This window comes from Lissotriton helveticus, chromosome 3_1 (assembly GCF_964261635.1).
Source record: "Lissotriton helveticus chromosome 3_1, aLisHel1.1, whole genome shotgun sequence".
Taxonomy (NCBI): domain Eukaryota; kingdom Metazoa; phylum Chordata; class Amphibia; order Caudata; family Salamandridae; genus Lissotriton; species Lissotriton helveticus.
In genome coordinates, this window is record NC_136061.1 from 1,190,238,596 (window position 1) to 1,190,264,369 (window position 25,774).

The window sequence follows — 25,774 nt, forward strand, 5'->3', positions numbered from 1 at the left end:
CATGTAGTGTTAAACATAAAACATCAATATTCAATAATCTCCAAATTGACCTATAGAAACCGTATCTCTGCTCCCAAGAAAACTGTTACAGCGGTTCTACCCTAAAACTCTCCACTTACTTCACAAATTCAGGAACATCTTATTCTTACTCTTCGATGGGGCCCATAACACGGCGAGTTACACAAACACGCACACATGCACATACACCTTTCAGATTACCTCTGTCCCTGAATCAGTAATAAGTAGACAAGGCTGCAAGACAAATGGGGTACCTTATTATTCTATACAGTGACTTAATACATTAAATAAATTAAAGTTTCTGAAACTTTCTAAAGTCATAGAGAATAGCATCAGGTACTCCGCTATTTGGTCGATGGACCAACTCGTAGGAATCAGTTGATGGCGATTAAGTCCTGCTCAATCACTTTATTCTCATAACTTTTAACATTTAATAAACATTATTTTAATTTCAATAATCACAGACTCGAGTTTATATTTTATATAATTTTATCTAAATCATTAAAAGAAATTCTATTTTTTAAAGTTTTATTATACAAGTACATTCTAAGCATTTAGTAAAACATTTTCAGCAAAGGAAAATAAAACTCATTACCCCTTGGCCATGGAGCGATGATAGAACAGAAGAACATAGAAGAGGTTCCCAAGCTGTCTGTCTTTTCTAACCTCCTCGATGTTTCCCTCCCGACTCAGAATCTCCGCAACAAATCTCGTTTCTCTCCCCCATCAAAAGTTAAAGTCCAGAACATTTTTAAAGTCTCTTGCACCAAACAAATATTGTTCCAACCGACAGCATGTCGTGGTGCAACTGAAAAAGCCTCACCAAGATCATTTTCACAAGACTTTTTATACCATTTCACTAGCTAACTAATTTCAAAATTGAAACTTTTAGAGGCTTCCCTCGTCTCTCATTGGTCCATTGGAGGGGTGGCGATAATCACCTCATGTCCTCCTTGTTCAAACTAGTTCATGATTTTTCAAAGTCCTATCGACATTTTCTCATGACTTAATGTTCACATTTGTACTTGTCTGTCATTTCTTGTATCCATTTCAAACATTCAAGTTTCAAAACTTCTTCCTTTCGCAGACTTTTAAATGCAGGCATCTTTGGCACAACTCCCGTTCATAGGCCAGGCTGGCCTTGACATCTCTTTCTCCGGACACAGGCCATACACTTGTGACTTGTCATTTCATCTGCGCATGTGTGGGAGCCATCTTTGAATTTCATTTCCACCATCGCGTTTAAACAGCCACTTTCAGACTAGGCCGTGCAGACCAAAATGGGAGCTAATATGAAAACAAACACAACAGAAATTAGATATAGAAAATAAGCCCTTCTGTTTACCTCGCACCTTCTAATTTCTTCCCTTGTTAGGTGTTACCTAGCAAAGCCACATACACACGTTTTTATATACCATTTGCATTCTTTTGCCACAATAGAATTTCTACCACAGCACAAACACATGCGTTTTATTCTCATCATTATAGCTCTATATCAGTTAGACTCAATTTTATTAGTAAGTAAGGTATTTTTGCAAGTAGCAGTTAGTTTTCCCATGTATAGTGTCAAGAATCAATGTATACTCTGTTGATTAGTTTACATGCTTCACACAATTAGTATTATTATAGTTATGTGGAGAGAACTTCACAGGGGGTACGAACATTTTTGTTTCTCCCCTGCTCCATCAACTGCATGTTGTCATATGATTCCTTAGAAGAATGTCAGGGGTCGATTGTCTGAGAAATGGCAGTTGTGGTTCATCAGTTGCCAATTTCAGTCGCTCCTCCTTGTGAATATCAATACAAATATATCAATAAATGTTACAAATTTCATCATTGATTCTACGTTATTACTACAGAAAGCACAGTAAGGGATCCATGGTGTGTGTCCCAATGATATGGAGACACATGGATACAGTTTCCACAAGGCACAAGGTAAGCATCCAGCGTCTTAGCCACTATCAGGTTTATGGGTCCCTTGGGACAAATATCTCTCTCCAACTTTTTCTTTGTGTCTTGGCTGAACTCCATGTGTTGGCCGTCTCTGGTGAAGTTCAATCCTTGCTATCTGAATTGTACTCAAACCATCCCTTTTATTTTCATATCTCACCCTGCACTCACATTACAGAAATACTTCAAACTGTCGTCCAATATCCTGTCAGGTGCATCCACAACAGCCAACTATTACGTCAGTGGCTTGTTTTTAAATGTTCTCAGTACAATCTGTACACCAGTGTAAGACCTCTCAGTACTCAGGAGTGACAAATGTCATTGGATGGTAATGATATGCGACATGAACTGTTTGGTAAAATGTAGATAAAAACTTGATTCATGCTATGTATTTTTTAAATTACATTTTTTTAATTTGGGTATTTACCTTGAAAAAGCAGTTTTTTACAAACAGCTGACAATGAACCCTACTATATTTAGAATATTTAAGCTTATCAGAACGGGCTGCAACCCCCTCACTGAGAGGGAGGAGCTCAAGGATGTTTTAGGTGTTGATAAGAGGTATGCTAAATACCACAATGATGAGCTGCTAATCAGGTCAGGTTAGAGGTGCAGAGCAAGAAAAAGATATTAATGGAGAGACTAAAACTAGCTACCAGGTACATAATGTTTACTTTATTAATACGTCCTGGGGCTAGAGTTAAAAACAGAGCACAGGCAGGAGGAAAATTATACCTGCTGTTAGTGACAATAGTGGTCTAGGTGTTTCAGCCTAGTGACCCTTATAAAAAGGTGTCTGCGGCTTTCGTCAGGACCAACTTATGCTGCTGTGAGTCATGATGATTATTGAACATCTAAATGTGTTTTGGTGTAGTGAAAGAAAAAACAATTGCTAATCAGAAGAAGGTTCTGAGCAACTCAAAGAAAAAGAAAGTATGCAAGATACAATACAAAACCAGTGATCCTTAATCCATCTGTAGTATAGTATCCAGGGTATTCACTGCTGGCACCTATATATAGGCATAATTAAAAATATAGTTTACAGATACCTCATGTAGGGTTATACAATGTTACAGTCTGAAAACTCTCTCTTGGCTCCCGATGACTACTGCTGAACTGTTTTGAATCTTCATATAAGTCTGATAAATAAAGAACTTAAAAAAAAATCTATTGTCAATCCTTGGACTTCTTTAATCCTACGCACACCCTTCATCTATCTAGTTATAAATACAATTTCACATAAAATGTAGTAAAAGAAATTAGACAGAGTTAAAAAAGAAATGGCTTTCTCAATGCTTTTTTTTTCTTCATATATGCGGGCAGATCAGGCTCAAATATTGTTCTCTAGTACTGTGTAGTCATGGGCACAGATCCCACAGTATGTGTGTTGCACAATGTGCTGTGTGGTACGCTGCAGTAAATGTAACAAGTAACATTTCCCCCCTCCTCCCTCCCACAGCCACATCCCCAACTTGTCGTGAAAGAATTACCCACCCTCTTGCCCCAAAAAACACAGAAAATAAAACCATTACTTCTGTTGTCTAAACCATGGAGAATATGTCCCAACTGCTTAGACCCAGGGGGAAAAGAAAGAAAGAGAGGGGGGGAGAAGCTGGGGGCTCAGGGTACAGAAGGGGTAGATAGAAGAGCCAGAGGAGGGGTCTCAAGGAGGGCTCCTGGGGGTGGGAGTAGGAGGTTGAGGTTCGGGGGGGAGGGCTAGGGGTAGAGAAAGGAATGAGGCCAAGGTTAGCAGAGATGGATAGAGAAGGATAGAAGGAGGGAAAAGGATTGGCGGTGGGGAGATGTTTTCCGGGGCCTTGCCAAGGTATGTGGCAGAACTTAGAGAATAAACAAAAGATCACTATAGGAGTAGTGGGGTTCACCTTAGGGGGTAACGATAGAGGGCATGGAAGCCCGCTACCCCTCTCCCTGTGGACAAGAAGTAGGAGGAGCGGGTGTCTGGCAGTCAAAGAAAAAGGAGCAGTGCTCATCGCTACCCATCAGCTATCATGCGGATAAAAGTATCCTATGAAGTGGCGGTATGGGATCTTAAACTGAGTGGCTGAACAATACAGAAAAGATAACAGTCCCCAATTTTAATAATAGACCTTGTTGTCTGCATCATCTATTTCTGAGGCTCAGTTAATCATTGTCTGATAGTTTGGAAGATGCACGTGCTTCCAGATCGTCTGAGTCGCGACTAGACCTCTGTTTTTTTCATTTTCACAGGAAGTTCTTTACTTGATGGCGAGAGGTGTAAAAGTGATGCTTCCCCTGGAGCATTATCCGTAAGCATGCAGGATACAGCAGAGCATAGTCGAGCTGCGCTTGCAATAGTTTCTTCTTTACCGGTGCAAATTTTTTCCTGACCTCTTGGACGGCCATAGTGAAGTCTGGGTATAGAGTGATAGTATGCCCTTTGTGCACAAGAGGGCATTTTATGTGTGCTCCCGGAGGGGGTCTGGGCCTAGAGACCGGTGCGCTCGTTCCACCACTAGCTGCGCCTACAGCGCTTTCGGGCCAAATAGATCTCTTAGCATCTTCACTATGTATTTCTCCATCCTCCCGGTGTTGGTGCTCTCTGGTATTCCCATCATGCGGACATTGTTGCGGCGGGAGCGCGCCTCGAGATCTTTTTGGCTGCTATAACTTTTAGTAGTTTGTCCATTTGTGCCAGTTGCTTGTCGTGGGTGGACACTGTGTCTTCCAAGTCCGAGACACGATTCTCCGATATGTGCGTTGTGTTTCTCAAGCTTTTGGGCCATAAAATCTAGGTGGTTGCACGTAGTGTCCATTTTAGATTCACTGGCAGTGAGGCTTTTTTTCATAGTGACCAATAGTGCTTCGAGGTCTGCGTCTTCAGGGCCCGCATCGCCGTCTCGCTGACTGACAGGTAGTTCTTCAGGGTCATTTTGAGTCCTCGGCGTCCTGCGGACCTCAAAAGGCAGTTTTGACAGCTTAGGATCAGTCTTGCCCATCCTTCCAGGCTTGACGCTGGCAGCACTCACTCAAGATAGCAGATGCTGGGCCTTGAGTATCTTCGGCACCCTACTTAAGTCCCTCCTCAGTTCACCCGGGCCTGCGTTGTTAAGTTCCCAAGTATCTGCGCAGCCAGGAGCACCAGGCAGGCAAACGGCTACAGGACGTATCTCTTGGCTAGCAAAGAGGCACCCCCGGCCAGCTCTGCGTGTCCCCTGGTTGACGGGGAGAATCAATATGGCTATTGCGGTGTTCGGAAGACAGTCCCTCCTCTGGAACATTGGCTACTGCCAGGGGCGGGGATATGTGTGCCTAACCTGTCTGGCAGGGGATATTGGCCACAGATGCGACAGGGCCATCCGGGTCCTTGCAGTCCTCTGAGCCCTTTCAGCATGAGCAGTCTTCGCCCCCGGCTGCTTTGTCCGCAGGCCCTGGGGCACAGGCTCATATAAAGATGACCACCATGCCTCTATAGATAGCCTTGCTGTTTGCAGCCCACCTCAAGACTCCAGGGGGGGACGTAACCCACCTCAATATCAGGCTGTGTCTCTCAGTCTGCACTGGGGGGCCCCTCCGTTGCGCTAATGTATGTTGTTGCGCTGTGTTCCCCTATCCGGCGAAGTGCATCTAATTAGTGTGTTCCCTCGCGGCTTCAGTTAGTAGGGCAGATGAGCCCTGCTGGGTTTCAGTGGGCCCCCACCTGCGCCGCTGCTCCTTTCATTCTGGGCTGTTGGGGAGGAAGAGACAGGGCTTACCACATTCACTCTGGTAAGGGGTTGCGTCGGCAGCTCAAGCCCCCGGCCAGGTCCAGGCACTGCTCCGGTGCAGCTCGTCTTCCCACTCTGTATCGCAGATGGGGGTCGCCATCCTCTTCTGAGTGGCAGAGATCCCCACCTCCACCGCACCTCAGTTAGGGAAGGAAGGGTGATTGCCCACGCACCAAGCGGCATAGAGGCCCAGCACCATCATTCCAGCCCCACGCCTGGAGCCACCAACTCGCACCTCCGTTCTGGTAATGCCTGACTCAGCTCCACTCCGCAGAGGCTCACAGTCAGACGCCAGTGTTCGCTTCAGTCGATGCCAGTGATATTCCGATGACTTGAGGACACGTCTGGCTGGCAAATTGGCTCCTGGGAGCAGGATAATGCAGGATTGTGTCTCCTGGACCGGCAGAGCCTCACACAAGCCCAGCCATCTTGGTCATGTGCCTTCTAGCGCCCCTTTTGGCTTTCTCAATGCTTGTCCAATGTTTCTTTTGAAACAGTTTAGTTGGTGGACACCGGACAACTTTAGCATTCGATTATTTTTTTTAACATGTAAGTCAATATTGTTTGGATTCACAAGGGCTTGAATTAGGTGAAATACTGTGATAAAGTCATAGTTCTGAAAAGTGAAGCAAAAAAAACCTTCAAACATAAATTCAAAGGGGGCAGTGTTGGGGGAAATAGCTTACAGTTAATTTGGAGAAAGGAAATGAAGCTGAAAAGGTAGCCAAGGAAAATTCAAGCGATGATAAACAGATCAGAATATACTGTAGTAAAACAGCTCAGTGGGTAAATATTCTTCTGCAGGGGTGCGAGTCAGTGGATTTGTTGTAGGGTACTGATGATGGGTACTAAGCCCTGTGAGATAGCTTGGTGTTTTACGCAAACTACCAGTGAGGCCTGTGCCACCAAAGCTTCCTAGATGTTCCTTGTAAAATTACAGCAGTTAGTCCAGTCCTAGTTGAGTCTTCGTCATTTTATACATTTTTTGTAATTTTCATTATAAATACAGGACTTCAAGTTGTGGAATGCAACTACAAACAAAACTGGATGGGTTATTCACACATAACATGGGATCAGTTAAGATGGTGTTTGCATGGTTGCAACTTTGAAGGCATTAACAGTATCAGAGATACATACCAAATGAATTACTGCTCATGAATGAACAGTGGAAGCATGACAAATATGTGAATGTTTAGAGAAGCTTCCATTTTGACCACCTGTATCCTGGCTCAAATTGAAAAACTGAGATGAAGTCATTCCTTGTCTTGGATATCAAAGAGTATAGCTCATGTGTAACCCATAGCTCATTTGATCCAATGCCATTTGCAGAGGCTGAGTGGGCTAAGCTAAGCGGAGATATGTCAGTGAGGTGACGAGTTGCTGTTAGTGAAGGTTTTTTGTTTGGGTTGTAATGCCAGGTGTCGAGATACATGTTGGACCTACATAACACAGGTTATTATCCCAGTAATATTGCTCAGTTGCTTTATACACCCACGTCTCATATCTGTGTGCCGCTCTTGTGTCTTAACTCCAATTCAGACAAACCTGTATCAGGAAAAGCACAGAGATAACCTTCTGGGTGTGATTTGTTTGCACTATATGGAGTATGATTAGCATAACATAACTACAAACAGTCAGTGTAATATCTTTGTCAAGATAGAAGATTGGAATACCAATCACCTGAGCAATATAACACATATTTTAAGAGTCCAGGTACTATTTATTTGTATAACAAATTTAGCAGCTAAAAAACAAGCCTTTAAAAAGTTGCAGAATGTGTTTATTCCTCTGAGTAATTTAATGGATCCTTTTACCTGCTTGTTTATTTCTAGGTCTTCCTTAGAGAAAGCTTCAGCTGTATCACCAACATATTTTTTTCCCAAAAACATAAAATAAAAATACAAATATACATTCAGGAGCTTTAATCTCTACATTGATTCATTGGTTCTGATCAAGTGTCATTAAAATTATGCTTACCCTGATCACACTTAATGTAGCATGTTGAAAAGACCAGCCCCTAAGATTAGGAAGTTATCTACTGTAGTTGATAGGCTATCTACTGCTGCTGGAGCTCTATTGCCTGTAAAAATTGAAATGGTTTATACATTAGGGCAATGTATTTGCAGAGTCTGCGTGTTCTAGATATTTTGCTTGCAAAACAAGACAGAGTGTGCCCGATGTTGAAGGTTCAACAATGCTGTACATATATCCCAGATAAAAGTAAGGATTTACAGAAGTATATAAAGAATATAGCTGACATACAAAGGGATCTGTGTGGACTGGCAACCGCAGGTGTTTGGGATTTTATTGGAAATGGATTTAGTGCTATAGATAGATGGTTTATGAACTTGGGAAGAAGTATATTTGGTTCCATCTAGAATACTCTGTGTATTATTGCTGTTTGTGCAGTGGTTGTGATGTTGACAGGTAAAGTGTATATGAGATATAAGGCAAATAAAGGATTATTCCACAAAAGAGAAGATTAGAGTTGGGGAAGATGCTTAGTGCTTATTATAACGTAATCATTTGTTGACCTCTGAGGCGGAAGCCGGAGGACTGTTCTTTGCTCTGTTTTAAAATTTACCTGATTTTCACTGTTTTTAAAACCCACTCACCTTTCACTGGAAGCGCTTGCTAACGCGCCGAGCAGCCCTCCTTAGACCCCCTGACACAGCGGATTTTAGCGCTGAGACAAGAAAACCCCTGTAAACCGCCATCGCGGCTCGAAGGCGTAGACACGCCCACAAACGAGGCCACGCCCACTTGTAGCACTACATAACCGCTGATTACAAGCGTTCTCATTATCATTTGTTGACCTCTGAGGCGGAAGCCGGAGGACTGTTCTTTGCTCTGTTTTAAAATTTACCTGATTTTCACTGTTTTTAAAACCCACTCACCTTTCACTGGAAGCGCTTGCTAACGCGCCGAGCAGCCCTTCTTAGACCCCCTGACACAGCGGATTTTAGCGCTGAGACAAGGAAACCCCTGTAAACCGCCATCGCGGCTCGAAGGCGTAGACACGCCCACAAACGAGGCCACGCCCACTTGTAGCACTACATAACCGCTGATTACAAGCGTTCTCATTATCATTTGTTGACCTCTGAGGCGGAAGCCGGAGGACTGTTCTTTGCTCTGTTTTAAAATTTACCTGATTTTCACTGTTTTTAAAACCTACTCACCTTTCACTGGAAGCGCTTGCTAACGCGCCGAGCAGCCCTCCTTAGACCCCCTGACACAGCGGATTTTAGCGCTGAGACAAGGAAACCCCTGTAAACTGCCATCGCGGCTCGAAGGCGTAGACACGCCCACAAACGAGGCCACGCCCACTTGTAGCACTACATAACCGCTGATTACAAGCGTTCTCATTATCATTTGTTGACCTCTGAGGCGGAAGCCGGAGGACTGTTCTTTGCTCTGTTTTAAAATTTACCTGATTTTTACTGTTTTTAAAACCTACTCACCTTTCACTGGAAGCGCTTGCTAACGCGCCGAGCAGCCCTCCTTAGACCCCCTGACACAGCGGATTTTAGCGCTGAGACAAGGAAACCCCTGTAAACCGCCATCGCGGCTCGAAGGCGTAGACACGCCCACAAACGAGGCCACGCCCTCCTCCCTCGCCTCAAATGTGTCGGCCTTACCAGCGCAGCGGACGAGCGCAGCGGGAGTGCCGTTTGCGCGCCAAAGGCGCGCCTAAGGCAAGCCCGTCTGCGCCCGTCTGCGCCCGTCCGCGCACGACCGGGCCTAGGGCCAGAACCTATGCCGGACACAGCTCCCACAAGGGTAAGCTATTCCCGTCGAGACCTTCTTAGTCTCAGACCCACCAAAGACAGATCCTGCAACCATTTACACGATCCTAATGGACCCTTCACTAGCTGCACTATTTGCAATTTAGTCCATTTACAACTCCCCAAACCTCCAGTTTCACCCCCGGGCCTTAAAATATCCACATTAAACTGCAGGTCGCTACCTAATCATGCCCTGCTCATTAATCATCTCATAACAGACCACGACCTGGATATACTATTCCTTACAGAAACGTGGATTACCGACCATTCGAATTCGGATATAGTCATGGCTTTACCCCCAGGCTTCAATATCCAGTCCCAACCACGCCCTTCCGGCAGAGGAGGCGGAGTAGCCATCATCCACCGGGATCACCTCTCGTGCAGAGCTAGCGATGCTCAAATCCTTGACGCCGAAAGTTGTCTCTTTACCATCCAGTTAGCCGCGACTAGCACCCTTTCTGGCCTACTGGTATATCGTCCTCCTGGCCATTTCGGCCCCTTTGCGGCCGCCCTCCTGGAATCCGTATCATCCCTGGCCCACCTTACCTCAAATTTCTCGATCTTAGGAGATCTAAACATACATTTCGATGACCCGCTGGACACAGGGGCATCCGACTTGATCAATGATCTTGCAGCCTACGGCCTCCATCTGGCCAACTCTGGAGCCACTCATAATAAGGGACATTTGTTAGATCCAGTGTTTACTAACATCTATCCCCTTCAAATCAAAGAGTCCCTCCCACTTCCGTGGTCGGACCATTTTTTGATCACTATCCACCTACCAGGGACATCCAGGAAACCCCACAAACCAGCCACCTTCACCAGGGATAGGGCTTGGGCCAGACTTTCTGCGGAAGAATGGTCCAGAGCACTTAACGCAACAACTCCCAGTTTCCTGGATGACCCGACCACTGCGGATAACCAGTTCAGGGAGTGGATTTCCACCTCCCTTGACTCCATCCTTCCCATAAAAACGTGTGAGAAAAAAACCGGGAAAATGGGCTCTGCCCCCTGGTACTCGCCTGAACTCAGATCTCTCCGCAAAGAGTGTAAAAAAGCAGAGAGATTGTGGAGAAAGGACTGGCTCTATACCAGTAAGGACGACTACCGCAGCTCGGTAAGAATCTATAAATCCACCTTGAAATCGGCCAAGCCGCCTACTATGACGCTAGAATAAAAAATTCCACCAACTCGGCGAGGGAATCCTACCTTATAGCCAAAGAGCTACTTAAAATACCTATGCCACCTTCATCGCACCCTCCCCCTCCGGACAGAAGTAAGGAACTGGCTACCTACTTCAATTCCAAAATTGCCCGAATACTAGCCTCCTTACCACCTACCAGTCCATCCAATCTCATGGGCATAGAGTCAGCCACTAACCCTATGGGTTCCAGCCTGCACCCTCAGCTGTCCGCATTCAGAGCAGTATCTCTGAACGAAGTAGTCTCTACACTGGCCATGATGAAAAGCGGCTCTCCCCTCGACCCGGCCCCTGTAAGATTCTTAAAAACTGTGTCCCCTAGCATAGCTCCCTCTATCATGGAACTAATCAACATCTCTCTCTTGCAAGGCTCCGTTCCTCCGAATTGAAAAAGTGCTGTTGTCAAGGCTCTTCTAAAAAAAAAAAACAACTGGACCCTGATGACATGGCCAACTACAGACCGATCTCGCTTCTTCCATGCATTAGCAAGATGGCTGAGAAATTGGTTAACGTGCAACTATCCCAGTACCTCGAGGCCAATAAACTTCTGCGTCAATCTCAAACTGGATTCCGCCCCGGCCACGGCACGGACACCGCACTCCTCGCTGTCATCGAGGAGGCAAGGTGCATTCTGGATTCAGGAGGATCAGTGGCAGTGATCCTCCTGGACCTCAGTGCAGCCTTTGATACGGTGGACCACCGTGTCCTTCTCCATCGTCTGGCCAGGACAGGAATCGCGGGCACAGCACTCGCTTGGATTGACTCTTTTCTATCAGGCCGCTCTTTCCAGGTTTGGGACGGCAACTCACATTCTGCCCCGCTACCACTTTCTAGCGGAGTCCCCCAGGGGTCTTCGCTTAGTCCCACCCTGTTTAATGTTTACATGGCCCCCCTCGAGGACGTCGTTACCCCTTACGGGATAAAAATAGTGAGCTATGCGGATGACACGCAACTGGTTGTCTCACTATCTCACCTTGCCAACCATCCAGACAACCTTCTGAATTGTCTTCAGGACATTTACATCTGGATGAGCGAGTCCTCTCTTAAGCTCAATGGAGCAAAAACCGAAATCATGCTCATGGGCAAGAAAGGGACATCCATTCCCCCGTCGGTCTGGCCAGACGTTTTCGGGGAGGTGCCTACCCCGAAAAATGAAATTAAGACACTAGGAGTCTGGCTTGAACCTGAACTAACCATGAAGACCCAGGCAGCCAAAACATCTGGAATCTGCTTTGGACTTATGCGATCCATCCGCAAGATCCTCCCTCTTCTTCCTCCGCTATCCAGGAAACTATTGGTTCAAGGTCTCATTCTGGCCCGCCTGGACTATAGTAACGCCGTCTACCTCGGTGCCCCCGAATACACCTTGGCGAAACTCCAGCGGACCCAAAATGCGGCGGCGCAGCTCATTATGAATCTCCCCCCCAGAGCTTCGGCTAGGCCTGCCCTTAAGGCCTTACACTGGCTCCCTGTGCGCCAGAGGGTAGAATTCAAGGCCTTGTGCACTGCCCACAAACTCATCAACGGTACAGGCCCAGATGTCCTGAAAGACATGGTCACCCCCTATAAAGCTCCTAGACTCCTGCGCTCGGACAACGAACGCTTGGCCACCGTCCCTAGATTCAGGAAGGTACGCTCCGGCGGGCGACGCTTTGCTGTCAAAGCATCCTCAGGATGGAATTCACTTCCCCGCAGCCTGCGTCTGGAATCCTGTCACCTCCTCTTTCGTAAAAGATTGAAGACCCTCCTCTTTCCTAAATAGTCTCCCCCACCCTCCCCTCAGGTCTCCATTGACTTCATAGCGCGGGGATGCCTCCGGGTCACCAGGCGCTCTATAAATCGCCAAAAATAAATAAATAAAACGTTTGGAGGAATTCAGGTGAAAGGCAATTGTCACAACAAGGGTTTAGATTGGTTCAGTTGATAACATCAAAAGATGAGATTAAGAGACTATGTGATGGATTGATATTTCATTGGAGGGGGGGTTAGAGCAATGTAATTTTGATCCAATTTTAAGATACTGTAGAAGTGCATTATAATCATGAGTAGTCAGCTTGCAAATATATTGTGTGTGATATTGTTACTGAGAAAAGATGGGGTATTGTATATTTAAAGTACTCCACGTGAAACCTAATGGTAATTATACATTGTGTGCATAGAAATGTGACTAATAAGGGTCTTAGCAACATTTACATATTAATATTCTAGAAAAAATTACAGTTTATATGTGCCTCATTGTGAAGTGAAAGAAATAAGGTTTATGTGAAGACTAATGTTTAAGCATTTATATGTGTAACAAAAAACTATATTCATGTCGGTGTGTTTGAAATTATATTTTTGTGATCTTTTCGCAATTTATTCATGCATTAAGAAACTGAATTTGCCATGCGTGTAGAAATGTGCACGTATTTGTAACCCAGTGAGTTATAAATTTACATGATTTTTGGGCCTCGAGAACTGTTTCAGTACAAGCTCATGTTTAAAGTCGAACATGACATTCATATTTAACCTTCAATGTAGAATGTGTTTGCTTGAATTTTTGTTTTCTACTGCAGGTGTGGACAAAGCCTTATTATTTAGAAAAGCAGGGTTTTTGTTTGTTGGGTAGGGGTGTTTAAGTGGCCCAAGGACTCTTGTGACTCAGATATATGCAAAACATGTCTAGCTTTTCCTAATATTAAGATTTGTTTTACAAATGAGTGGTCCCCAATAATTCCAGTTTATTACTTGTTAAGGCTTAATTGAATTCTCTTCATGTTTATTTTCATTCGTCAAATCAAATATACATTCGGTCATGCATGACTGCAGGTCATTTCCGTGGTGCCCTTAAAAGGGGTTAGGCTTATTTTATTAGTGAATTTGTGCCTGACTTGGAGTTTGGCATGTAGGCTACTCCATCATAAATGTGATGGATACCCCTGTCTGCCTTATTACGAGTACATTATATCCAATGGCACTGGTAGTAAGGTGGGCTGGAAATTCGTCACATGTGTGACACCCAAGCTGGAAATCAGGCCTTTGTCATTATAGATAGCCCTCATGCCAGGCGGAATTCAAAATAGTGCTCATGTTATTTGTCATCTCTAAATTTTGCAATCACAAACGTTTGCTGTCAAGAGCATGAAGTCTAGAACACCAAAGTGTGTGATATAATTGTGCATTTTTATTTCTAAAAAATAGGATAAACTCCTACACATGGCTCACTGACAATGACCGCCCAATCCATTTGCAGCTTTTTCCCCCAAGCAAACACCTTTCCATACAGTAACAGCTCTATGAATTTCGCAAGTCACACATTTTTGTGGCACTTTAATGTATTTTTCAAAAATTTCAAGTATTTCCAATAGCTAAACTTCCAGTGCCTCACACCACCTTCTTTAATTTGTTGCTCGATAACTTAAAACGCCAATAGCAGTTCATGTTTATGTGCCTTGGACCAGTTGCAGCATGCTAATATTTGTTTGGTTATTGATTTAGGTAAGTATAGTCTGTCACTGATGACCAATCACATCACAAAAGAATTTGAGACCTGTGGAGTCGACAGACTGTTATTAGGCAGTTTGCCATTTCAGTTTTCAGAAGTCAGCCTCTCGCCCTTTCATGAGCTGTAAAGCAAAATGTGTAGTGAGTGACAGGCTAAAGTGCCTTTTCCCTACTAAAGCCCTGATTCTGAATTTGTCAGAATGAAGGTACTATTTATCTGAACCAATACATATTGATACCCTGGGGTATATGTTTACTGGGTGTGATAAATAGGACCTATTGTAAGTTTTTGGTGAATGATTTCCAGATTTTGGCACTTATTGCACCAAAATCAGTTGTGTACATTTTATACCTTCCAGAAGGTTTAACCTGCCGAAATTTAACAAAGTATGAGATGTTTAACGGAAATATTTAACTTACCTGGTAATTACTGGATTCCATAAATATCACCCAACTTGGAACCTGAACACTTCGTAAATAGAGGTTTACCCTGGGCTCAGAAAATTTCGACCAACTCGTCATCAGGTCCTAAGTGCAGTGTATGTGCACTCTTAGCCACTGTTATCTAGGCGGCATGTCACCACCTACTTTAATTTAACAAGAGGTGAGATATTTAACTGAAATATTAACAGATCTGGTTCTTACCAGATTCAATCGGTACCACCCAACTTGGAATTCTGAACACTTAGCAACCGGGTTTATGCAGGGTTCAGAAAATTCCGACCAAGTCCTAATCAGGCCCTAAGGAGCCCATTGACAAGCTGGTTTGTGCCGCTCTTTCAGCACACTATGTGGTGCAAGAGCGACGCAAACCTTAAGTCAGATTTATGAAGCAGCGCATGGCCACTTTGCGCGGCCCAGAGTGGCTCCATAAATCTGACAGAAGACAATGCAGCACACAGCACTGCGTTGACTTACTCTGCCCTTGGAAGGTGTTCCATGTGCATTGCTTGGGTGTTCCTACACAACTCCCATTGTTGTTGATGCATGCACAGATTTACCAGAACTAGTAAACCGGGAATGCGCCAAAAAGATATGCCTTCCCAGGACCGGCATAACGAAGAGTAAAATGTTTATTTCTCCAGGTTACTTCCTCTTTCTGTGTGTGCTGCAGAACAGCACACATAGAAAGAAGAATATGCCTCTCTCAGGAATGTTTTTGTGTAGGCACCCTTGGACCATGGTTTAAGGGTGCCTGCGTTGGCGCTAGTCTGCCAAAAGGGCGCCAGCTCAGTGGAAAAGGCAGGAATGTGCCGTATAGCCTGAAATATAGAGCATTACTGCCCTTTCCCTGTCACACAGTGCAGTGCAGCAAGGGGACTTGCTGTATTGCGTGACAAGTTCATAATTGGGCCCCTAAGTGAGGTGTATATGCACACTTCAACATGGTTATCTAGGCAGGGTGTGACCTACTGCAGGGGGGCACATACATATAGACTGGCAAACCAGAGGCTCCCATACATAAAAGTGTGAGCAACCAGATGACATCAGTTGACGTTCAATACACATGGCTTGGACAGGAGACGGGTAAGGTGCCCACATATGCTCAGTGAGCTCATCAAATGTGTAAGGAAGTGACTGAAACACAGGCCGGTAAATATATCCAATAGGAACAGTGAGCAAGAAGGTCTAAAACTTATAGCCCTCTCCTGTGCCTTCTCCATTTTTAATCCACCTCCACACTATTTTTTTTCTCTTAATTGTTTCCAGTACCTCTCTTTTAATTCTTTAACGCCATCTTATTCCCTTCTCCTTCTGTCATAGTGCTTGTTGTGTTACGACACCCCAACATGCCCCTTTTTTCTCTGTGACTCATCTTTCATCCCTGTAGAGGCGATCCATAAAACACCAAAGATAAATGAACTGGGGGCAATTCCAACCTGTTCTGCGCCTACAAAAACTGTCAATAAGGACACACGCACCTTTCATCACTTGTAAAAGGGGCGGCCTTAGGCATGTGCAAGCTGTGCACCTGCACAGGGCCACCAAACCCCAGGGGCCACCACGTCAATATATATCCTTAATATAATAATCCTCTGAGGATGGATACATATTTGCGTGGCGGCCCCTGCCAGGGATTTGGCGACCTCCGGCTCTGTTCCACTTCCAAACACCCTGACCCCCCCCTCTTCACTGGTCTCCACGCTCCGCCCTGCACGGACCCCCTCTTCCGGGGCCCCCTACCTAGGCTCCCTGCATAGGGCCGCCATGAGCCTAGAGCCGCCCCTGCTTGTAAATTCAAGACAAGTCAATGTGAGGCACATTCGGCGCCAGTGTTATGCGGAAGAATGAATGTGAAATATATGGAAGGCTACTTTCCAGTTCAGTGCATTATTGACGAGCAGAATTATTTTTTGCAGCTCATCAAAGTGAATTCTCGCACTAATAACAACAGCTGGTAAGAGAGGCCGCTGAGGCTCCGTGCACTTACTGGTTTATATTTTAAAAAGCTTTTAACAATTGTGTTGTGTATTCTACTCTTTACATGGCCGCTCCGTAGCGCTATGTAAAACTGGTGTTATTGTTGATTTTAAAAACAATTACCTGTATGTGATCGCCGCTCTTCGGCGCAACGCTCCCTCATCTGCACAACATTGTGTATTTCGCTCCTGGCATCGATCCGCCACGGCTTGTGCCGTTTGCAGCGTCGGTGGCCACACGAGTGCGACTTCCTTTCCGCCCCTACATCCTCACTTCCGCCCTGCTGGCCAATTCGCAGGTTAGCGGACTAGTGAGTTTCTTCCCCTGAGTATTTTATGACGCAATGGCGGAAGCGCAGCGGACGAGCGCAGTGGGAGCGCCGACTTCGTGCCGAAGTCGTGCCAAAGTCCTGCCCGTCTGCGCCCGTCCGCGCCACAACGGGACCAGGGACCACTTTCCCTGCTCACGGTCATATAACATACTCCCGCACTGCCTTACTTAGGTTACGGCGACCTCCCTGTACTTCTGCTATTATTTTTCACTGTCTGGACGCAGCAACTAATTGCTCGACTTGCACCCTTGCATTAGATTCTCTCACATCGGTCACAGATTGTACGTCCTCTTCTTTTTGGACTACGCCTCCCCCCACGCATCATGCCTCTTCTATCTCGTACAAAACCTGCTCCTCCCTGAATTTTATTAGCATTAACTGTCGATCTCTCTCTAAACATAAGAGAGATATATTTGACCTTCTAGAGTCAGCTAGCCCAGCAGCTATGTTTGTAACAGAAACGTGGCTAAATGAGAACTCTGGCCCTGACATCGCCATGGCTCTCCCCAATAATTACACCTATGTGGGGCGAAACCGGTTTCTCAAAGAGGGCGGAGGTATTGCCATAATCTTCAAGAGAGAATTCTCCTGCAAATGGGAAGACTTAGATTTTCCTAATTGCGAAGCTGGCCTTTTTAAACTTCTTCTCTCCCCCCATTTTACCTTAACTGGAACGCTGATTTATCGGCCACCGGGCTCGGCTGGTGCATGGGCCTCCTCTCTTCCCGAACTCATTGCCCCCCTTATAGCACAATCTACTAATTTTCTTGTTGTGGGTGACCTAAATCTCCACTTCAATTCAGCTTCATGTCCCATTACTACACGCCTATTACAGGATTTTGCAGCCTTAGATCTTCACTTACATAACTCCGGCCCTAAGCATAAGGCCGGCAATCTATTAGATCCTATTATTTCTAATCTTACTTGTATCTCTTATCAATCTTCTTCTCCGGTTATTTGGTCTGATCACTTTATTATTAATTTTTCAATCAAGATATCTGTTCATAATTCTTCCATCACTGCACATCCTCATAAAGCCAGCAGGAACTGGAAACGTTTAGACAAAGACAAATTAAACACCCTCCTTGTAAATTCGAAACTTACGTTTCCCAGTGTGACCACTAAAGAGGTGTCTGCTGTCAACTCTTGGCTGACAAAAGCCTTAGATTCTTGCCTCCCTACTCAAAGAAATAAATCAGAGATTCATCACCCTCCGGCACCCTGGTTCAATGACTCTCTTCGTCAAGAAAAATCTCGTTGCAAGAAACTGGAGCGCATCTGGCGTTCCAATTACTGCACAGACTATAAAACAAATTACAAGGTTGCCCTTAAAGCGTACCACTCTGCCTGTGATACCGCCAGAATGCTAACAACACCATACTCACCGCTCAAAATAGGCCGAAAGCCTTGTTTAAAATAATTAAAGATTTTTCTGGTGCGTCTTCCTTACCTAAAGATCCTTGCCTAGACACTGTACAGTGTAATGCTCTGGCAAACTTCTTTCTGGAGAAAATTGACAGGATCTACGATATTTTTAATGCTACTCCCGCCGCATCTACCCTCCCTGATTATGCATCACCCACTTCCTTTCCCGTTGATGCCGCTAGTTTAATGCCCACTGTTCCCCAACTCCATTCCTGGGAACCTATTTCCCCCTTGCTCCTAAAAAAATATCTTCAAGTTATAAAATCTGGCTCTCCCCTTGACCCGATGCCTCCTCAAATTTTGAGTACCCTGGATCCAGCCTTACTCCAGATTATTCTGGATGTTCTGAATGCCTCTTTGATCGAAGCCAGTGTTCCTAATGAATGGAAACACGCGATGGTGGTTCCATTGTTAGAAAAGGCTAACGCCGATCCAAACAACCCTTCCAACTTTCGTCCTATTTCTTTGCTTTCATGTTACTCTAAAATTCTTGAGAAGCATGTCAACTCTTTGCTTAGCTCTTATGTTGAAGCTGCTAATCTCCTGCACTGCTCACAGTCCGGGTTCAGGGCTGGCTTTTCCACTGAGACCACTCTTCTTGGTGTGTCGGAGACCATTAGAAGACAGGTGGACAAGGGGGAGACAGTGGCACTCATCTTGCTTGATTTGAGTGCAGCATTCGATACTGTCTCCCATTCCATCTTATTGTCCACCTTGAAATCTGTGGGTGTTGATGATCCTGCCCTGGCCTGGATTGCTAGCTTTCTTTCCGGGCGCACTTTTCAAGTCTTTTCTTCTACTTCTGTTTCCTCAATATTCCCTTCCCCTCACGGTGTTCCCCAGGGGTCTATTCTTAGCCCTCTTTTCTTTAACCTGTATGTGAGACCCCTTGCTTTCTTGGCAGAGCAAGTCGGTCTCACAATCTATTCTTACGCAGACGATACTCAAATCGTCTACTCACTCTCTACCAATAAACATCTTCCTACATCTTCCTTACAGTCCGGACTGAAACACATATCTGACTGGATGTACAAACACAAATTAAAATTAAATGGGGACAAAACCGAGCTGCTCCTGTTCGGTCCAGATACCTTACTCTGGGGCCCGCAACATTGGCCTCCTCAGATGGGCCCTCCACCTTTTCCATCTGTGACAGCCCGTAATCTGGGGGTCCTCCTTGACAACCAGCTATCTTTTAAGCAACACGTTGTAAAAGTCTCCGCCACCTGTACTACCATCATCAGGTGGCTGAGAAAAATCACGTGGATGCTTCCTGCTGATACCCTGAGAACTGTAGTCCAGGCTCTTGTCACCTCACGTATGGACTACGGGAACATTTTACTTTTGGGCGCCTGTAAGGAGGTAATAAAGAAATACCAGGTGGTACAGAACATGGCAGCTCGCCTCATATGTAACCTGCCTGCCAGATCCTCGGCCACTACCCATCTGCGCAAACTGCACGGGTTACGAATTGAGAGTCGAGTGAAATTTAAAGCACTCTGTTTAATGCTCCCTACCTCCTTAGAAGCAATTCCAATCTGTCGAGCTTTCGTAAGCAGCTCAAAACTTTTTTGTTCCACTAACCCTTCCCCGGCTCTTCTACTTGGAAGACTCTGTTCCAGTTATAGCGCCTGGACGCCTCAGGGCAGCTGTTGCGCTCAATAAAAACGCTTTTCAATTCATTTCATTTCATTTCAAAACCAGTAAAGCCCCGAAATATCTATCCTCTCTCGTGCAGCCATATGTTCCCCCCCCGCACGTTGAGGTCCTCCACTCAAAACAAGTTCAGGATACCTCGTGTTAACAGAGCTAAAATGGGCGGTCGCTCGTTCTCTTTGTTGGCACCCTCTTTGTGGAATTCTTTACCCCAAACTTTGCGTTCTGAAATCTGTTATTTGACATTCCGTAAAGGAATTAAGACCTGGCTTTTTAATACTTAACATGCATGTCCACTTATTCCTCACACCTAGCTTTCCTTTTGTTTGCTTTAGCGCCGGGAAACCTCCGGGTAGCTGCGCGCTTAATAAATGCAATTATAATAATATAATAATAATAATAAATCTGCAACCAAAAAGGAATATGAAGTTAGTGCAACAATTGTTAAAGATCTTTATAAATTCAATAATAGAGACTCTTGTTCAGAGATGTATAGCGCACTACAGTCACCCAAAACAGTTTTCTGTCACTGTAGATCACAGACATGACTTGAGCAGGGTCCTCTAAGGGAGGGCATCAAAACAACAGGTCCGAAGAGCTTGCCAACATTTCGATGTGAATCACCCGAAGCCGACAGGGTACTGTGTTCCAGTGTTTGACAGCATGCAGTGAGAAGGCACGACCCCCGACCAAGTCAAGAAATGAGTCAGTGCACTAAATATTACGCCATCTCAATCGACTTATAGAAAATAAACACGCAATGTAATATAGAAACTTCTTGAATTAAATAACAAATCATGGGCCTTAAGTTCAGAGCTATTTTATGGTCATAAAGGCTCCGATTCATTAAATTGTAGCCTTTGCAACTGCAAAATAGCTTTTGGGTATGTTCAAAACACAAATTGCGATTTGGTTACCGATTCGCAAAATAGGTTTGCAACTGAATACCAGATTGCAAAATGAAAGGGGCATGTTTAGAGTATCCCTTCCAATTTGCAGTTTATTATAGTATGTATAAATGGTTTGCAGTCGCAATTGCAGTCACTAAGGGCCAGATGTATGGAACATCCATTTCGCAATGACCAAATAGTGATTTTTAGCGAATGGCAATTTGGTAATTGGAAATCATCATGTACAGACACTGGTGGTGAAAAAATTGCGACTTGCAAACGACATTAAATATTAAGGAAAAACGTTCAAAAATGTTTATTGTCAGGATGTTGAAGTCAAATAGTGCAGTAAATTTATCTATCCACGATTGTAACACATTTCCCTATACTGTGCATAAACAGAAGCATGAATATGGTCATGAAGAAACATTTTGTGCAACTAAGTGTAATTTTCTTTTTTTTTTAAGTTATCTTTTCATTTCAAAATTCTAACCCCTATATTGACAAAGTCATGAGAGTGGCCAGAGTAATGAGATGTACAGTCACAAATGTGGTGGAGCCAATGACAGTCAGCCTTTGCATATTTGACAAATGTTTGCCACGAAGAAATAGGTAACAAGGAAAACTAAGATAGTTGAGCTAATCTGGTCTATTTATTTCGATGCAAGCAGACTGTTTTTTAAGGTAATTGATAAGATTAAGCACTGCTTTTTGTGGGCTGTAAAAGATGTGATTCTCTAAAGATGTTGTGGCCTAAGAAACAAAACTTAAAAATGTATAAGATGTGTGCCTACTATCACTAAGTGTGTGCCCATATGCAAGTAGCCTAGAAATACATTTGCTTCATCATCCACCTGGATTTCCTCCTCCTCATCATCCTAGTATGCATTAACATGCTGATCTATCTGCTCCTCCTCACCCCTTTCTGATCCCACCACCCTCCTGGCCTTCCTCTGTATCATCACCATCCTGGTCCAGCTCCTTGTTCATCTCCTCCTCCTTCTCCTCCTCCTAGTCCTGTCCTGTCCTCCACCTCCTCCTTTTACTCTTGGTTCTCTTCCTCCTCTGGGGTGTGCTCTTGGTCCTCCTAGTCCTGTTCCTTTTTGGTTCTAATAATACTGGTCATCTTCATCCTACTGGTCTTTCTCCAGAGCCTTGTCTGTTTCTCCTTGCCCTAACCCTCTTCCGCCTGGTTCTCATCCTCCTAGCCCCACTCCTCACTGCCCTGATCCTTAAATTGTCTTCTTGGTCATAACGCTTCTGCTCCAGATGATCCAGGCCTTGTCCTCCAAGTTTTGTTGGGCCTGGTACTCCTAGTTTTCCTAGTTTTGATGGTTTTTGGTGTGCTTAAAATCCCAATCCTAATTTTGATCCAAATCCTTCTAGGCTTACTCTTGGTTCTCGTGGTCATGAACTGGCCCTTCTGGTCTCATCTACCTGGTCCTCCCTGTCCTTCTGGTCCTGTCCATACAGGTCCTTCTGTTCCCAAAGGCCCTGTGTCTGCAGGTCCTAGTGATCCAGGTCTCCTGACACCCCTGGTGCATGTCCTACTGCTTATCTTCCTGGTCTGCCTCCTGGTCCATCTCCTCAGCCTCCTGCTCCTCATCCTCCTAGTCCCAACACTTCACAGAGTCTTTTTCCTAACCTAGTCCTGGTCCTCCTCCCACTTGTGGTCCTCCTCTTCCTCCTCCTCCTCGAAATCATACGTGTGAGGAGGTGGTTCTAACCATCTGAGCCGCCCGGAGTCTTGAGCTTTTCCTCTGGGAGAGCCTCATAAACTGGGACTCACCCACAGTGAACTCATGATAAAATGAACTGCATGTGGATTTCACTGGTGTCCGCCTTGTGAGATAAGGCTTCTGCACTGCAGCCATGGTAAGGGGCATTGGACTAGTTATATGTGGGCACATGTGCACAAGCGTGTGTACTCATATAAGGGCTGTGCAGGGGAGATTCCTGTTGTGCGCAGCCCAGGAGCCGGTTCAGATAGAATTGTGTGGCAGGGATTATGCAGAGTTGGGTGGGGACATGGAATAGGCTTTATAATGTGGGGAGACACATGTAAGGGAAAGGCAGTGTGCTTTACTGTTTCACTGTAGGAACACCCCATTACTCTCCTATGGAGACAGAGCCACATGGGGTAGTTTTAATTCCCTAGGTCCTACAAATTCCAAACACACACCAAAGTACATTGTAATTTGTGTAAAAATAAGTATTCTGCTGAGTCCAAAGTCATTCCTGTACTGCTTATGGGTCATCCAGAAATGCCATATTCCTCTGACTCAGCTCATAACCAGAGCCCAGCTGGGTGTGACCATGCCAGGCGGGATTAATTACCTCCCTCCCCACGCTGTAGCATCAGAGACATAGCCCTTCACCGCAAGTATTCCAAAGGGGGAAGGTCTTCTCTCTAGGAGGGAGAGATGTGGGTGAAGCTGCAGGTTATCCATGAGCAGCTGTCACCCAGTGCCAGGCATTAGGCCTGCTCCGGGCGCAGGCTTTGAAGTCAGCAGGGGAGAACAGGGCTTTTCGGAGGCCATGAAGCATGAGACCCCTGGAAGATGCCATCTTGAAGTACCCCAGAGGCCTGTGCAGGAAGGAGGAGCAAGGACAGAGAGGTGATGTGTCACTGCAGGATAGGGCAGAAGTGCCTTCCTGCCAGCCCCTCCAATTTATTTTAAAAGGTCTTGCACAGGAAGAGGAGCTTTCTCTGGGGTGTGATCTTGCTGAGGTAGACTGGTGCTGGAACCTGGCGCCATGGACAGTTGGAAGGAGGAACCCCCTGACTGTCCCAGGACTCTGGACTACACCTTTGAGGGAGTTCAGGATCAGTGAGGAGAAGCCTTGGCCTCTGCACAAGGAGAAGAGAGGCCCAAATGGTAGCTAGTTAAAAGGTTGGCGCAGTGAGCCACTGAAAACAGATCCTTGCTGAGTTCACCCTCTTTGAGGCTACGAGGGTGGTGAAAAGTTGCGCTCCCCGTGAAATGGCCCCTGAGGTTGGCAGGAGCCCACCCTGGCCCCCGATGACGGAAGTCGGGTAAAGCCATTGTGTCCCCGTGAACTAGCGCCAGGGGCCCGGGATTCCCAACTCCAGGCCTGCAGAAGTCGGGGAGTGCTGTCCCGCCCCCCTGAAGATGGAAGCTGGATAACGCCATTGCTCTCCCCGTGAAGAAATCCCTGGGGCTCGTGACCCCCAACTCAGGGCCCCGGTGTCAGTGGAGAGGAGGGGTGAGTGCGGCTGTGCTCCCCCACAGGAAGAAGGAGGAGGGTGGAGTGCCTTCACACTCCCCCGAGGCCCCGCCTGACCAGCGGCATCATCCATATCTTTCCGCAGGAGCGGACAGACCTGAATGAAGAGCCAGCTCGCGCTGCAGCACACAAGGGTGCTAGCCAGTCAGGGAGCCAGCAAGAGCAGCTGGGGTGGGCTCCCAAAGCTAATCGACACACTACCTGCAATGCGGGGTGCCCAGACGGGATCGGGCCCTGAGGTAGCAGAAATGGGCGGGAGGCCAGCAGCAGAAGCAGCGAGGCTCTCCCCTGAGCAGCAGGAGAAACGCTGCTATGGTATTCACTGAAGTGTGGCAAGCACCCCATAATGCCTTGCATGGCATAATGAAGCCTCTAGGGAAACTTGTTGTTTCAGCATGTGTTGATCCTCGGAGGATGGGGCCACCGCCATTTGTGTGTAAACGTTCAGGACGAGCTGCAGGAGCAATGCAGACTCCCAAAGCACAAGAGAGAAAAGTCCCCACCTAAGCCTCTGGGGACTTACAGGAAACAATCTCTCAAGGGTTCAGCCATGTTTCAAAGCCAAACTATTGCTGGAACTTTTGTTGTGTAGCCAGGTGCTGATGTTTAAAACTGCACTGAGGTAGGAGAAGCAGAACTTGGGATGTCTTTGGAGAGGCATTCTCTAGAGGGGAAGATGTGCAATTGCACAAGTTGTGCATTTACATGATGTTGTTCCTAATAGGGACTGAACATCACATTTAATATGTGAAATCATAAGTAAATTGGAAATATGCTTCCAGGCATTCCTGCAGCTAGATTTTTGACTTTTATATAGATCATCATGACAACTGTACATTTATGCTGTAATAAGTGGGGACATGAGGCAGGCCAGGATACTTTCATGAGATAGCAGACACCAGAAATGATAGAACTAATAGACATAACCCATCAAGGGCGAAATTGTCTGAATGGTGATGTAACGGTTATAAGCCCATACAGGCAGAAATCTAGTCTACAACTCATGTAATTGTGGAGAACTGTTTTGATTTTGATATTGGTTTATTGAAATGGAGCAAGGTCGAACAACAATACGAGCTATTGCTTGCTTGCACACCATTCCAATATGGCGGTGTGGTTCCTTTGCAAATGCCTTTAGTCATGTCCATGCCCATGATTGAATCAGCGATTAGGGATGTGAGGTTCAAAACCCCATACAGGGCAAAACCTAATGCATGCAATTGTGATATATAACAGTTGTTCTGTATATGACAGTGGTGAATTCAAATGAGGCATTGTTGAATAAGATTATGAATTATGATGAGGGCTCCCAAGTTTTTTTTTTTTAAACATTTCTGTCTGTCTTTATCCATATGTAATTTTTGGTCATTTTATCAGTAATTATCCATATTTATTTTTGTAGAAAGAAAAAAAGACACTGAAGCTAGTATTTTTTTCACTTTTATTTAAATTGACATGCACACATGCACTAGGTAGTTTAGCGGTTTTGTTTTATTGGAGCCTATGCTAAACGCACTTTACATATTGAGAGCGACCCTGCCTTCCTTTGAAAGTGCAGTCCAGTTCCTTCCTAACGTGATGAGGCATGCCGTCCTCCCACCCCCGATCATTCCTCCCCT